Source organism: Monodelphis domestica, chromosome 3, assembly GCF_027887165.1.
Source record: "Monodelphis domestica isolate mMonDom1 chromosome 3, mMonDom1.pri, whole genome shotgun sequence".
NCBI classification, from domain to species: Eukaryota; Metazoa; Chordata; class Mammalia; order Didelphimorphia; family Didelphidae; genus Monodelphis; species Monodelphis domestica.
The window spans coordinates 327,275,700-327,290,154 of NC_077229.1; the positions used below are offsets into that span (position 1 = coordinate 327,275,700).

General features: G+C 33.9%; 1 protein-coding gene across 1 annotated transcript in view; it reads left to right on the forward strand.

Moving 5' to 3' along the window:
* The first annotated feature begins 391 nt into the window (after nucleotides 1–391).
* Nucleotides 392–14,455, forward strand: part of HNF4G (hepatocyte nuclear factor 4 gamma) — a 185,171-nt gene continuing 171,107 nt past the window's right edge. The window contains exon 1 of the mRNA XM_007486938.2: nucleotides 392–704. The gene's annotated coding sequence lies outside the window, so the exon portion shown is untranslated. The remainder of the gene's footprint in view (nucleotides 705–14,455) is intronic.

Genomic DNA, 14,455 nt, shown 5'->3' on the forward strand with positions numbered 1-14,455 from the left:
GGGTAGATTGGAATCATGGAGAAAAGCAGCTCCAGAATGTTCAAGCAGACGCGCATATTGAGGTTCTGTTGGGAATTCAGGAGTGACCCATTACGTCTGGTGGCAGGTGCAGCAGGGAGGGACAGTCTCAGGACAAGTTCATTCCGTGCACTTGGCAAAGGGAAACTAGCAGCACCCGAGGTCCAAGGGAACTGTAGCCTTCCAAGAAAGCAGGCGTTGGAACTGGCTGGCCTGCCCGCTACATGCCCAGGGGCCTAGGGAACAGGGAAATGAGCCCGGGGTGGCCACTGCGGCAGCTTTCAGTTTTCATTGAGGCTGCTAGTTACTGTTTAACATCCCCACCCACGTTTCAGTTTGTTTAGTAAATCGATCGGTCCGTAGGACTCTGGCTGCTGCCCTGTCGCCATTGAACAAAGCTAATACTCTTTAGAGCATATGGTAAAGTCTTTGCTAGCGACTTTTAAAAAGAGAGAGAAAGAAAGAAAGAACGAAACAACTTAACCGTTCCTCAAAGCTCTTCACCTTACCGCACCTCCATCCCCCAACCCCGGGTTTCTACAAACTGCCTCCTCCCTGAAAAGTGCCGATCAGGACACAGTTGGCACGGGGGTGGGTGGGGGAATCTGCTCCTGGGAGATGCCGCTGCTGTTGCCCAGCTGATTGCAAAGCCAGAGCCCCAGGGAGCAAGAAACTCCTCTGTCCAGGTGAGTTTCCCCCAGTCTTCCTGCTGCGGCTGCAGCAGTTGAATGAGGAGCCAGTTCGCAGCCTCCGGCTTGTTTGGGGGTTGGGCCCATGTGCCCTGGAGCTCCTAGCCTGCTTCTCCCTTATCTGGTAAGAAGGCTACCTCGAGGCGGGTGAATGCTAACACCCCCTTCTTTAGGTCGGTTCTGAGATGAGAGGGTAGTAATGAGATCCCATGCCAGCTCCCTGCCAGGGCTATCCCAGAGGAGGAAAAAGATTTGGGAAAGGAAGTGGGGAGCAGAGTGCTATGCTAGTGACCTGAGCAAAGCAAAAGTTGGGTTTGTTTGGGTGGAAGCAAGAATTTTAGAAACTCTTTAAAAAAATTAACTACAAACTTAGGCACATGGGTATAGTCATCACGTGCCATTCTGATGGGGGGGGGTGTTCTTTGGGCTTGGGAAGAAGCAGGGGCACAAGAGTATCTGGGCCTGGGGGGCAGTGGTGGTCCAGAAGTGTGAGTTTTGGGGCCCTAAGATGCTACACAGAGAGACCCTTGTTTCAAGACAAAATTTCCTTTCCTTTCTCTAAGCACTTCATTATCTTGCAAGTATCTACTAGTGATGCTCTTGGAAGAACTTTTGGGAAAAGGGCCATTATTTGGAAAGAGTTGCATTATACATTATATAAAACTCACACACACATACATATATATGCAAATGCAAATTAAAACAGAAATTTCCTAAAACCATAGAATGATAGCTCTTTCAGAGACAAAGATTATCTAGAAGAAGGGAACAAGCATTGATTAGAGACAAATGGCTTTACAAATACCTGGGTTGATCCTCACCAGAAACACTGTGAGGCTGGTATTGTTATTATCCTCATTTTACAATTGAGGAAACTGAGGCAGGCAGAGGCTAAATGATTCTTTCAAGGTTATAATAGTAAGTGTCTGAGACCAAATTTAAGCTCTTCCTGAATTCAGGGCCATTTCATCATCAAGTTGCTTAAGTGGCATCATCTAGTATAATCTCCTCCTTTTACATAACAAGAAACTGAGGTACAGAGATGTTCAGTCATTTGCAAGAAGTCACATGGTTAATCAGAGAGGTTAAAATTTGGCTCTGTGTATAATCTAATTTTCTTTTTAGCAGATCATGTCACAGCTCTATGTGACCTTTTAATATGTATATACTTAAATATGTTGCATAATGTGTATAAATCTTTAGTTTATATTAGTTTAAACATTTTAATTAAAAACTTAAGAACATAGGCATAGTCATCACACTACTTAGTCATCTTAGGTTTAAGGCAACATGTGACCAAATAGTAGGACTGATTTCATGAGGGCTTGGGTGTGTGTGTGTGTGTGTGTGTGTGTGTGTGTGTGTGTGTGTGTGTGAGTGACTGATTGTCCATTGCCAGGAAGATTCATGCCCACTTTCCTTTAAAAAGTAAAACTCGCTTGTAAGCCTGATTTTATGGAATAAGTCTAGAAGACAGAATCACAGAAACTTTAAAATATTAAAGGGTTATCTTACAAATTATGTATTCTTACCTGTTCTCTTTTGTTATTTTTCCTCTAAATTATAATTTTTATAATATACCTCTTACTTGATTTCTTCTACCCATACTTAATATTCTGTTACTTGTTCCTATGCATATTCTCTCTCTCTCTATATATATATGTGTGTGTGTGTGTGTGTGTGTGTGTGTGTGTATGTATTATTCTATTCTTCCTCAACCTTCTCTGTCAGACATGGATGATGGCATGTTTTAATTCTCCCTGGCAATGGTAATAAAGATAACAATATTAATAATAATTACAGTCGACCTTTATGCACTAGTTTACATGTATTATTTCATTTAAGCCTCAAAACTAGTTCTGAGGTAAATTCTGTGCAGAATTGTATTTAATAGATGAGGAGTCTAGAATACAGTTTAAATGACTTTTCCTGACAATATAAATGGTAAGAACCCGAGACAGGAATTGAACTTACATAATCAGTCATCTTCCCTAATCAATATAAATATTTATCTTTCATCCTTTCCAATCAGCCCTTGGATTCAGTTAACTATGGTTGGATTACTCATAGAGACATTTACCTAGTGTACATATACCAAACACACATATACACATAGAAATGGGAAGTATATTTTTAGACATAGGAAAGGGACTAACAGGTATCTATCTGTCATCCTAAGATTACTTGGAAATTTAGGAGTTAGTCCAGTATACTTTGGGGTATCTACCTTTGACCTTAAATTATGAATTTAATTACCTGTAGACATACTAATTCTTTACTGGAGTTAGTGGCACCTATTCCAACTATTGGATGCTGCATTAAAATTTTGAGAGACTGCTTGGCAGAGGATAGAGTACTGGGTCTAGAGTAGGCAAGACCTGAGTTGAACAGTGACCTCTAACACTTATTAGCTGTGTGACTCTAGGAAAGTCTGGCTCAGACTCAGCTGTAAAATGAAATACTAATATTACCTCTATCACATGATTTTTTGTGAGAATAAAATGAAAGGATATTTGTAAAAGTGCAGGACATGACATAGAATAGGTGCCAAATGAATGTTAATTCTCTTATTCTTTTCCTTTTGATGGATAGATCAATTTATATATCTCTTATAATTACAGCCGAAAATATATATGGCCGATAGGAAAAATAGCCATGAAATAAAGGTTTATTGTAACACTTTAATATGTGCTCCCATAAATATAATCTTTTATATTTGAACAATACGCTAATTTGTTAGGATCCATTTGGATCATTATCAATGCCTTACTAGAGATCCTTTATATTTGTAAATGTCTTATGATCCCTCATTGATTTGTACTTGTAGCCATTTGCTATTTCTGTTACTAACCTCTGTTTCTGTGTCTTCATTCTGAAACTTTTTGACATCTTTGATTAAAATGACTCACTTCACTGCCATTTGAAAAACAGATTCAAAGAAGATGATGGCACAACTGTGGGATGCTGGGACAGAGTAACATTTTTCAGATAGTACTGAATGTTCACTTTGGTAAGATGTTTCAAAGTGGATTCTAGGAATTTTTAACTGCCTTCATCCTCTGAGATTCTGTGGATTTGTTAGGTAGCAGCAATGAGACCTTTTAGATTTTTTTTTCCCATTCCATTTCTTTATAGGTGTTAATTAGTTGACCAGTTAATAGTAATACTAGCTATTATTAATGTTGCACTTTAAGTTTTGCAAAGTGCTTGGAAATATTACCTCTTTTTATCCTCAAAACAACCCTGAGAAATAAGTGCTATTATTGACTCTATTTTAAATATGAAGAAACTGAGGCAAATAAAGTTTAGGTGATGTGTCTAAGGCCACAGTGCTAATAAGTTTCTGAGGCCAGATTTGAAATCAAGTCTTCCTGAATCCAAGTCTAGTGCTCTATGTACTTATCCCTGCCTCCCCCCACAAAAAAGTTGCTTCAGTATGGTTATATGATTAAACTGTTCAAGAAGTTGGAAATTTGTGAAAGATACAAGGATTGTGATTTTACGTAAAATTGAGTATGTGATCACTTTCATTTTGATATAGAAATTTATTTATCTATCTATTTATTTGTTTATTTGTTTTTAATGAGGCTAGGTTTCCTAGAATAGAAGTGCAGTGGCTGCTTTTGAGTCTGATACGACTGCTAAGCAGCACGGAAACTTTGACCTGAGTCATTTTTGTTTTCCTCCTGAGGCAGTTCATCCCATCTTAGTAAGGTTTGGGGCTCCTCATATTAATACTGGAATTAGCATAGACATATGACTGACTTTAAACTCACTGAAGCCCAGAACTCCCAAACTCATGTAATCTATTAGTTTCACTCTCAACAGTAGTCAAACATTCAGTCAATAAACATTTATTACATGCTTATTATATGCCAGCTATCTATCATTGCACCTGGCTGATAAACTTTAAAACGAATTTTTTTCCAGGATTAGGGAATACTGGCTTCTTTTCTCGATTCAAGTTTCTATCTTTGCTGTTGCTTTTTGGAATTTGCAAAATATTTTTTTGAATAATTTTAACAACAAATAATTAATATTATGCAAAAGAATTTCTTAACCTTTTTGGTTTAAGGATCTCTATACAATCACCAAAATTATTAAGAACTTTTGTTTATGTGGATTTTATCTATAGTTATTTACCAAACCAGAAATTAAAATATCCTAGTTTTGTAATGAAAAGTTTTGACCTAGCAGATCCTTTGAAAGTATTCCTGGACCATTCTTGGAGAACCACTGCTATAGAAGAATTCACAGAATCATAGATTCCTAGAGTTGAAAGAGACTAAGTAACTATCTAGTCTAATCCAGCCCCCCCCACCTCCCACCAAAAGGGTCACAGCTAAAATACATTCAACAAATGGTCATCTAGATGATGTGCAAATATATTCTATTAGGAAACACCCAATATGGCTTTGTATGTTTAAACTTATACTTTTTGACTGCTCTAATGGTTGGGAAGTTTCTTCTGAAATCATTTAACTCATCTTCACAACTTTCTTGTGGGATAAAAAAGAATGTCTAATCATTCTTCTATATGATATTCCTTTATGTTTTTATTATAATGATTTTTCTAGACCCAAAAGGCAAATAATATGATATAGATTATACACATATTATCATGTGATATATATTTCCACATTCATTATGTTCTGAAAGAAGATACACATTGCTTACATTAGGGAAAAGTTCATGGAGGAAATAAAGTAAAGAATGGTATACTTTATTGTCATGAGTCTCTTGAAGTTGTCCTGAGTCTTTGCCTTGTTGATAATAGTTGTAATTCTCAGCGGATGATCATACATTATTGTTGCTACTGTGTACAACATTCTCTTGGTTCTGCTCACTACACTTTTAATCACTTCATATATCTTTTAATTTGGGGTTGTTTTTTTGGTGATCTTGTCATTTGTTATTTTTTGTGGCACAAAGTGTTACATTAAAAGCATATACCACAGCTTGTTCAGCCATTCTCTTTGGGATATAAACCTATGAGTGGTACTGATGGATCAAAGGGTATGAAGTTTTTTGACCCATTGATCATGCTTCCAGATCATTCTCCTGAATGGTTGCATCAGTTTGTACCTCCACCAGCAGTGTATTAGTGTCTCGATTTTTCCACATCCCCTCCAACTTTTAGCATTTTCCTTTTTATTCATGTTAGCCAGTCTGATGGTTGTGAGATATTACCTCAGTTTTTTTCGGTGTAATAAATAGGGATTCAAAGCATTTTTCCTTATGACTAAAGATAGTTTTAATTTTTTCACCTAAGATTTACTTATTTGTATCCTTTGACCATATGTTAACTGGGAAAAATTCTTTGCATTTTATAAATTTGACTCAGTTCTCTATATATTTGAGAAATGTAGACTCTTTCAGAGAAAGTTACTAAAACAATTTTTTCACAGTTTGTCGTGTCCATTTTGACTTTACATTGTATATGGAATGAAGTATTAATCTTTGTCTAATTTCTGCCAACCAATTTTCCAATTTTCCCAGCAGGTGTGTCAAATAGTGAATTCTAGAAACATATATCTTCGGGTTTATCAAAGAGTAGATTACTCTGGTTATTAACATTGTATATTGAGTACCTTATCCATTCCATTGGTCATTCCCCTGTTTTTGTCTTTTTTTTTTTTGGTTAGAAAACAATTATTTTGATGGTTTTCATATTATAGTATATTTTGAGGTCAAGTACAGCTAAATCATCTTTCTTCAAATTTTTTCATGAATTATTTTGATATTTTAGGTCTTTTGCTTTTCAAGATGCATTCTATTATTAATTTTCCCAGATCTTTCAAATTGATTCTTGGGGGATTTGATTGGTATGACACTGAATAAGTAAATTAAATGAGGAAGAATTGTCATTTTTATGATATTGGCTTAACCTACCCATGAGAAATTAATTTTTTACAAATTGTTTAGATCTAACTGAATTTGTGTGAAAAATGTTTTATAGTTATGATCATATAGTTCCTGGGTTTGTCCTGGAAGTCAGAATACCAGGTATTTTACATTTCCTAGAGTTATTTTAAGTGTGATTTCTCTTTCCATTGCTTCAGTTGGGCTTTATTGATATTATCAAGAAATTCTGATGATTTTTGTGGGTTTATTCTATTTCTTGCAACTTTGTTAAAGTTTTTCATTGTTTGCTTTTTTGACTGATTCTCTAGGGTTTTAGGTAAACCATCAAATTATCTGCAAAGAAAGGTAGCATTATTTTCTCCTTGCTTATTCTTGTTGCTTAAATTTTTTTATTCTTCTTTTAAATATTAAATTCTTATATTATTCTATTACTATACCTAGCATTTCTGATACACTATTGAATAGTAGTGTTGATAATGGGCATCCTTGTTTCAAACCTAATCTTATTGGGAAAGATTTTGGTATATACCCATTATAGGTAATGTTTACTTATGGTTTTATTTTTTTTATTTATCATTTTGAGAAATATTTCATTTATTCCAATATTCTCTGGTGTTTTTTATAGGAAAGGGTGTTGTATTTTGTCAAATGCTTTTTCATCTATTGAAATAAACATTTGTAACTGATCAATATTGTTAATTATGTTGATAGTTTTCCTAATATTAAACAGTTACCTCATTCCTGGTATAAAACCTACCCAGTCATAGTATAGATCCTTGTGATATATTGCTATAATTTTCTTGCTAGTATTTTGTTTAAAAATGTTTGCTTAAACATTCAATATAGGGAATGGTTTTCTTTTAAACAATTAAATATAATTATTATATTCCCCATGAATATCCTCTTTTCCCAATTAAATATATCTATTTACTTAAGTTAATCTTCCTCTGATATGAGTCCCAGCCCCTTTACCACCTTGGATTATCTCTTCTGGATAGTCTCCAGTTTATCAAAAACTTTTCTAAGTTGCAGTGTCTAGAAACAGACAACATTCCAGATATTGTCTAACCAACATGAAATACAGTGAGAATTATCACCTTCTTATTCTTGGGAATAACATATCTTGCATTAGGTTTCTGAGTGTCACATAATGCCACTAATTCATTGAGCTTACAGTCTATTAACCCTAGAAATTTCCCTAACAAACTCTTGTATAAGCCCAGCTCCCTCATCATGAACAAGGAATGGATAGACCTATTTCTTGGGGCAGATGGTTCAATGTTAATGTTAATAGAATTAAAAAATGGGACTACAAAAATCCTACTTTGAATAGATCTTCTTGGTTAATCAGAAGGGGTATTCAGTCTAAAAGGCTGTGACAATGTTTAAAAAAGTAATTTAGGACAGCTAAAAAAGAGCATGGGAAGAATTTACTATACCAAATGAGTTCATGCCACTTGATAAAAATGAATTACACCTCAAAATGAAATAATGTGCAGCTGTAGTTGCTGAACTACTTTTAAGCGATGACTAAGGAAAGATGGAACAAGGGAGTGTGCTATTGGACCAAAGAAAGGCAAATGTTCCCTTAGTTTTCTTCCAAAGTGAAAGTAATATTTTACAACTTACATGATTTCCTTTTGTATTAAATTTTTATAATTCATTATTCCATTTTTTGGGTTTTGTTAGAAAGAGAAGGAGCAATAAACATAGTTTAAGTAAAAATCTAGTTGCCACATTCTAATCTATTTTTTTTACTTGCTTTACAAGATTGGCAAATCAGAGAACCACTATAATTTTAAGTATAGCTGGATTTTAGCAAAGGAGTTGACAGAAGTCATTCACAATGTATTTAAGAGGAGGGCTAGAGAAATGTTGCTGTATGATAAAATAAGGGAGATCCATAATCAGTTGAAGGACTGGATACAGTAGTGATTATTGGAGTGATGTCAACCTAGAGGTACAGACACTAGAAATACTATCTAGTGTTATGGTTCAGAGCTTTGTCTGTTCCACACCAATGCTGGTGAGGATATAGATGTCAAACTTATAAAATTTGTTGGCTACACAAATCCAGAATGCATAGTTAATTTGTTGTTGTTCAGTCATTTTAGTCATATTTGTCTCTGTAACTCCAATTAGAGGTTTTTTGACAGTGATATTGAAGTGGTTTCCTATTTCCTGCTTTTGTTCATTTTAGAGATAAGAAAACTGAGACAAATGAATGAGTTAAAGGACTTGCCCAGGGTCCCTGAATCTGAGGTCAGGTTTGATCTCAGGCCTTGACCTGGAGCTCTATACACTGCAACACTTAGCTGCCTCACATAGTTAATAACTTGAATGAATGAATCAAGATTAGTTAAGATTTCAGCAGGCTGGAATAAGGGGACTTGATCTAATCTGCAAAAAATTAATAAAGATAAACATTAAGGTTTGTAATAAAATTAATATTTGCAAGAATGCATATTGGAAGAGATATAACCAGATAGTTGGTGATGGTATTTGAAGGGGGCAGGAGAAAGGGCAGGCCATTCTTTATGCTCACTTTGAAAAAATAGTGTAATAAAGTGGCTTTTAAAACATGAGATTTTAAAATTACATTGATTGAAATAAAATTAGACAAGAGAAATTGTAGTTCCTTTGTACTTTGCCCTAGTTAGAATATATATTGAGTATAGTGTTCACTTTTGTGGACAACATTTTTTTAGGGACAATGACAAAATAGTCTCTGTCTGAGGCAGTGGGTTGGGGAAAATTAGGATGAAAAAAGAACATAAAATTTTGCCATGGGAAGATTTAAGGATATGGAAATGTTTAGCATGGAAAGAAGACCCATGAGTTACAAGTAGCTACTGTTTCAAAGCTTATCATGTAGAAAAGCAATTGCATTTATTTTGCATCTGCTAGAGCACTAAACTAAGACCAAGAAGTAGGTTTTATAAGGAAATAATCTGTTCAATATTTGGAAAATGTTTTTTAAAAAAAGGATTTTCCAAGATAAAATGGAATGCCTAATAAAGTAGTGAATTCCCCATCATTGGTGATGTTTAATGAGGATCCATTATTGAGGATATTTCAATTGGAATTCATGTGGTGGCTAAGAGGAGAAATATGTGACCTAAACTTCTTTTACAATTTAAAGATTCAAATTATGTCATGTCTAGAAGTTGGTATGTGATTTTTTAAACTAAGCTTCAATGCTTTATTATAATCCAGTTTGAAATCTGAAAGGGCCCAATGTAGTTATTTAATCCCACTCTTGATTGAAAAAATTCATACTACAACATACCTAAAAAGTGATTATCTATCCATTGGTGGAGACGTAAACTGAGATGCAAGCCACTACCTGTTTAATTGTTTATAATCTTAAGCCAGTGCTCTTCTAGAACAGAATTATCAGATTATCAATTATCAATCAGATATCAATATCAGATAATCAATTATCAATTATCAGATGATCAATTATCACATAATTATCTGCCCTGAGTTTCTTACAGGTCCAGAAACTGCTCTGTCATTTCTTATAGCACTGTAGTATTCAATTACAGTTATATACCACAACTTGTTCTGCTGTTCCTTAATGGAGGAATGACCATCAATTTCTAATTCTTCATCATCACAAAAGGAGCTGCTATAAGTATTTTTGTATGAAGACCTTTTCACTTTGCTTTGATCTTTTTGGGATACAGACCTAGTAGTCATATTGATGGGTCAAAGGGTATGGGAAGTTTTATATCTCTTTAGATATAGTTCCATATTGTCTTGTAGAATGGTTGAACTAGTTCACAATTCCACCAACACAGCATTAGTCTTCCCATTTTTCCATATCCCCTCCAGTGCTTGCCATTTTCCTTTTCTGTCATTTTAGGCAATGTGATCATTGTGAGGAGGCACCTCAGGTTTGTTTTAATTTTCATTTCTCTAATCAACAGTGATTTAGAGCATTGTTTTTTCATGTTGCTCCTAATATCTTTGATTTCTTATTCTGAAAAGACTCTATTTGAAACTATCATTTAAATATTTATTAACTGGGAAATGGCTCTCATGTTTATATTTGGCCCCATTTCCTATATATTTGAGAAATATTGCCTTTATCAGAAAGAGAAACTTACTGCATAATCTTTTCCCCTAGTTACAAGTTTTCTTTTTAATTTTGGCTACATCAGTTTTGTTTTTGCAAAAGTCTTTTTAATTTCATGTAATCAGAATTATCTGTTTTATGTCCCAAGATCCTCTCTGTCTCTTGCTTGGTCATGAACCCTTATCCATAAATCTGATAGGTAATATTTTTCCATGCTCTCCTCATTAAATTATACTCTTACTCTCTATCATTTATCCATTTTTGACCTTATCCTTGATATATTGTGTGAGATGTTAATCTATGACAAATTCCTGCCAGATGGCTTTCCAGTTTTCCCAGTAATTTTTGGTAAAATGAAATGGTGAATTCTCGTTTCAAAAGTATCTATCTTTTTATTTGTCAAATATGAGATTACTATGGTCATTTAACAAGATCTTTTACATAAACTTGAACTTTATAAAATAGAAATATAACAAAATGCAGCCTTTACTTAATGAGACATGGAAATTTTAGGTGGAATGCCATGAATCTATCTTAAATAATACCATGGATAAGTATTCAAATTGCCATGATCTCTGTGTAAAGAAGTCAATAATTGCAAGAAACTGCTGATATTATCCACCACTTTTGTTAGGTTAACAGATATTTTAAGGATGTTCCATGCACCTTATTTCTATTACTGCTGCAAACTGTTAATTGATATTGCAAATCATTTGAAATCAGACTGATGGTCAGTGGATATAATGGCAATCTTTCTGTTTTGGAAATGTACGAATACTAATTTTGCTACTTTCTATCTACATCTTTCAAAAGTCCTCTTTGTTTCTCACTTATTTTTGGATCATCTGTTTGTCTACTTCCCTTCGGCTTCCTAAGATTCTCTATTTAGTGTGTAACTTTAAAATTCCATAAAAATACATCTCTTTGGTATTATTTTGTAGAAGAGTTATTATATAGATGCATTTGAAAATATCCTCATGTACCTAAAAGCACATACCGCTCAACCAATGGAAGAATCATTTTCATATCTAGGGCGAAAATAAAATCCTATGGAGTCACCTAGACAGTCTTTCATTATTTTATTTGTAAATCTTGGCAGATATGTCATCAAATCATGGTTTTATTTTTAACACCATTTTTCTTTTGATTTGAAGAATAACAGTATAATATACTATTAAATGACTATCTATTTTGTTGTACTTTACCTATGCTCTTGGGTTTTTATATTAGAAAGAGATCATTACAGTGTTCTTGTTGCTTATCTCTCAGGGTGAAAACACTGTAAATTTTAAATTTTATATGTATATATGTGAGCTATTATTATGATTTCTATAATAATTTTTCTGAACTATTATTTAAGTGATCATGGGTATACTCATCTCTGTAATAATTAACAGTGTTTTTCTTTAATTTGAAGGTTGTCTGTAATGTATTCCTACATTCCCATAGCTTTTACATTTAGCAGACACTTTAATTTCTTACCTATGAGTATCAAAATTCAAACTTCTATGGTGGAATATTTAATATCTTAATCTAAGTTATTGTAGTACACTGACAATGCAGTATTTTTTTAGGTGTGCATAGACACATGATCTCTTGTATATTTATGCATTTTTGTGACACAAAGGTCTATGTTGTAAATAACTTCTGTCTTGCTTTTCCTTATTACTCTTTTCAAGTGAGTGGAGGATTTAGATAGAATTAAGTATATTGGAGATAAGATGGTACACTAATAGGTTACATATAGCTACATATAATATTCTTGAAAATGGATAGTGAAATTGGAGGAATTGTGCTTTGTTTTGTGGGAAATTCAATGTCTTGTAAAATTGATGGGTATGGACAAATCGACAGATATTGGAAAATATTGGCTTATGATCCTCCTAGTAGTTATGAGTGCCTGGAAAATGATGGGGAATTTGTCCCATAATTGGGAAAACGTACTTGGAATTCTATTAATCCAGAGCATTGCTTATATTTTCTGAAAAAAGTTATAAGTATGCTCATTTTCCCCTGTCTTCACTGACATCTCAATCTATATTTAAAATGAATTTAAAATAGGTAAACAGGGGCTAGTAATTCTTTTAATTAAAAATAAAATAACCAATTACCATCACTAGAATTTTTGAAATTCATGATCACTATATCCCATGCCCTTTTTTGCTTTTTTTCCCCTTCTGTCCTTGTGGGAGGTAGAAAGCACTTAAATTCTCTGTTCAGATACAGTCCATGTTTCCATGTCCTTTGCCCTCACTGGAGTGTTCAAGGAAAAAGAAGAAGAAAAAAGACTTAAAAGTGCATTTTTTGTCTGGTCTTCAATACCCTGACTTTTTCCTCTTCCTGTTTCACTGATGCACACCAACCCTGCCTCAGGCTGACTTCAGTAACATGAAAGAAAAATCATGGGCAGAACAAGATCATCATTCAGTGATCTCTTGAATGTGCTCCTTTTTATGGGTATGCTGGAAGATTTGAAAATTCCTCACTCCTTTTCACCATTTCTCACCACCTTTGTCATATAAAATGTATATATGTTGGTAAAACATATTCCCATCCAGAATGTTTGAAATGGTGGCATATGAAAATCCATGATTTAAAATAAAATAATAATCAGCTTATGAGCAAGTAAAGGAGGCACTGTGGATAAAGTGCAAGGCCTGGAGTCAGAAAGACTCATCTTGTTGATTTCAGATCAAGCCTCCGACACTCACTGGTGGTGTGATCCTGGCCAGATCATTTAAACCACTTTGACTTAGTTTCCTCATCTGTAAAATGATGTGGAGAAGGAAATGGCAAACTACACCAATTAAGACTTAAAGAGGAAGACAAATGAAAAATGACTGAATAATTGAAAAGAATTAGATAGTATGAGTCAAATAACACAATTTATCCATGTGACTATCATTGTCTTATATTGCTATCTTTCATATACACCCTGTATGGCAACAATATTTTAGAATGGAAATACCCTGGAAATAGGTGTTAGTCTTGTAAATGGAGAAAAAGGGATATTGGGAGAAATATTTTGGAGAAATCAATGACAGAACCTATGTTTGAGAGGGTGATAGAAAGGGAAGAGTTATGATATTAAAGTTACAAATCTCAACGACTTAAGAGGATAGTGGTGTTCTTAAGAGAAAGAGGGCATTTTGGAGGAGTGTAGGCAGAGGGAGAAAGATTCATATATTTAGATTCAGGTCCAGAAGGAACTTTAGAAGACATCTAGTTGAATCCCTTGCTTTACATCTGAGGAAACTTACTTTCAGGCAAATTAAAAGGCTTTGTTTAAGTTAAACAAATAGGAAACGGCAAAGCCAAAATTTGAACCCTGATCTTCTAATTCAGAATCCTGAACTATTTCCTGAACACTATGATGTCTCATTTTCTTCTGAGTTCAATTTATCAAGGTTATCTATACTTTTAAATGCAAATATTGAACTAATAATGCTAATCCTTTTGATCAGTCAGAGGGCTAATGTCAAACATATTCATTTTAATTTTGAAATAGCATACATGCAAATAACATGAGGAATATTTCCACAATTTAAATTTATCATAATATAAAAGTTTAATTTTAATCAACTTTTTGGATAAACTTATAGAGAGGTTAAAATCATTTCATTTGGGTCTATCTTTGGGCATCATCTCTTCTTTTGTGAATCATCATAGAATTTAACTAAACTCAGATGATAATTTTCAATGTTAGAAAATTAGTGTATATAAACTTCCTATTCAACACTAGTTAAAAAAGAAGACTGTGATCATTAAGACATCATGATGTACTTGGTAAAAAATATAAAAA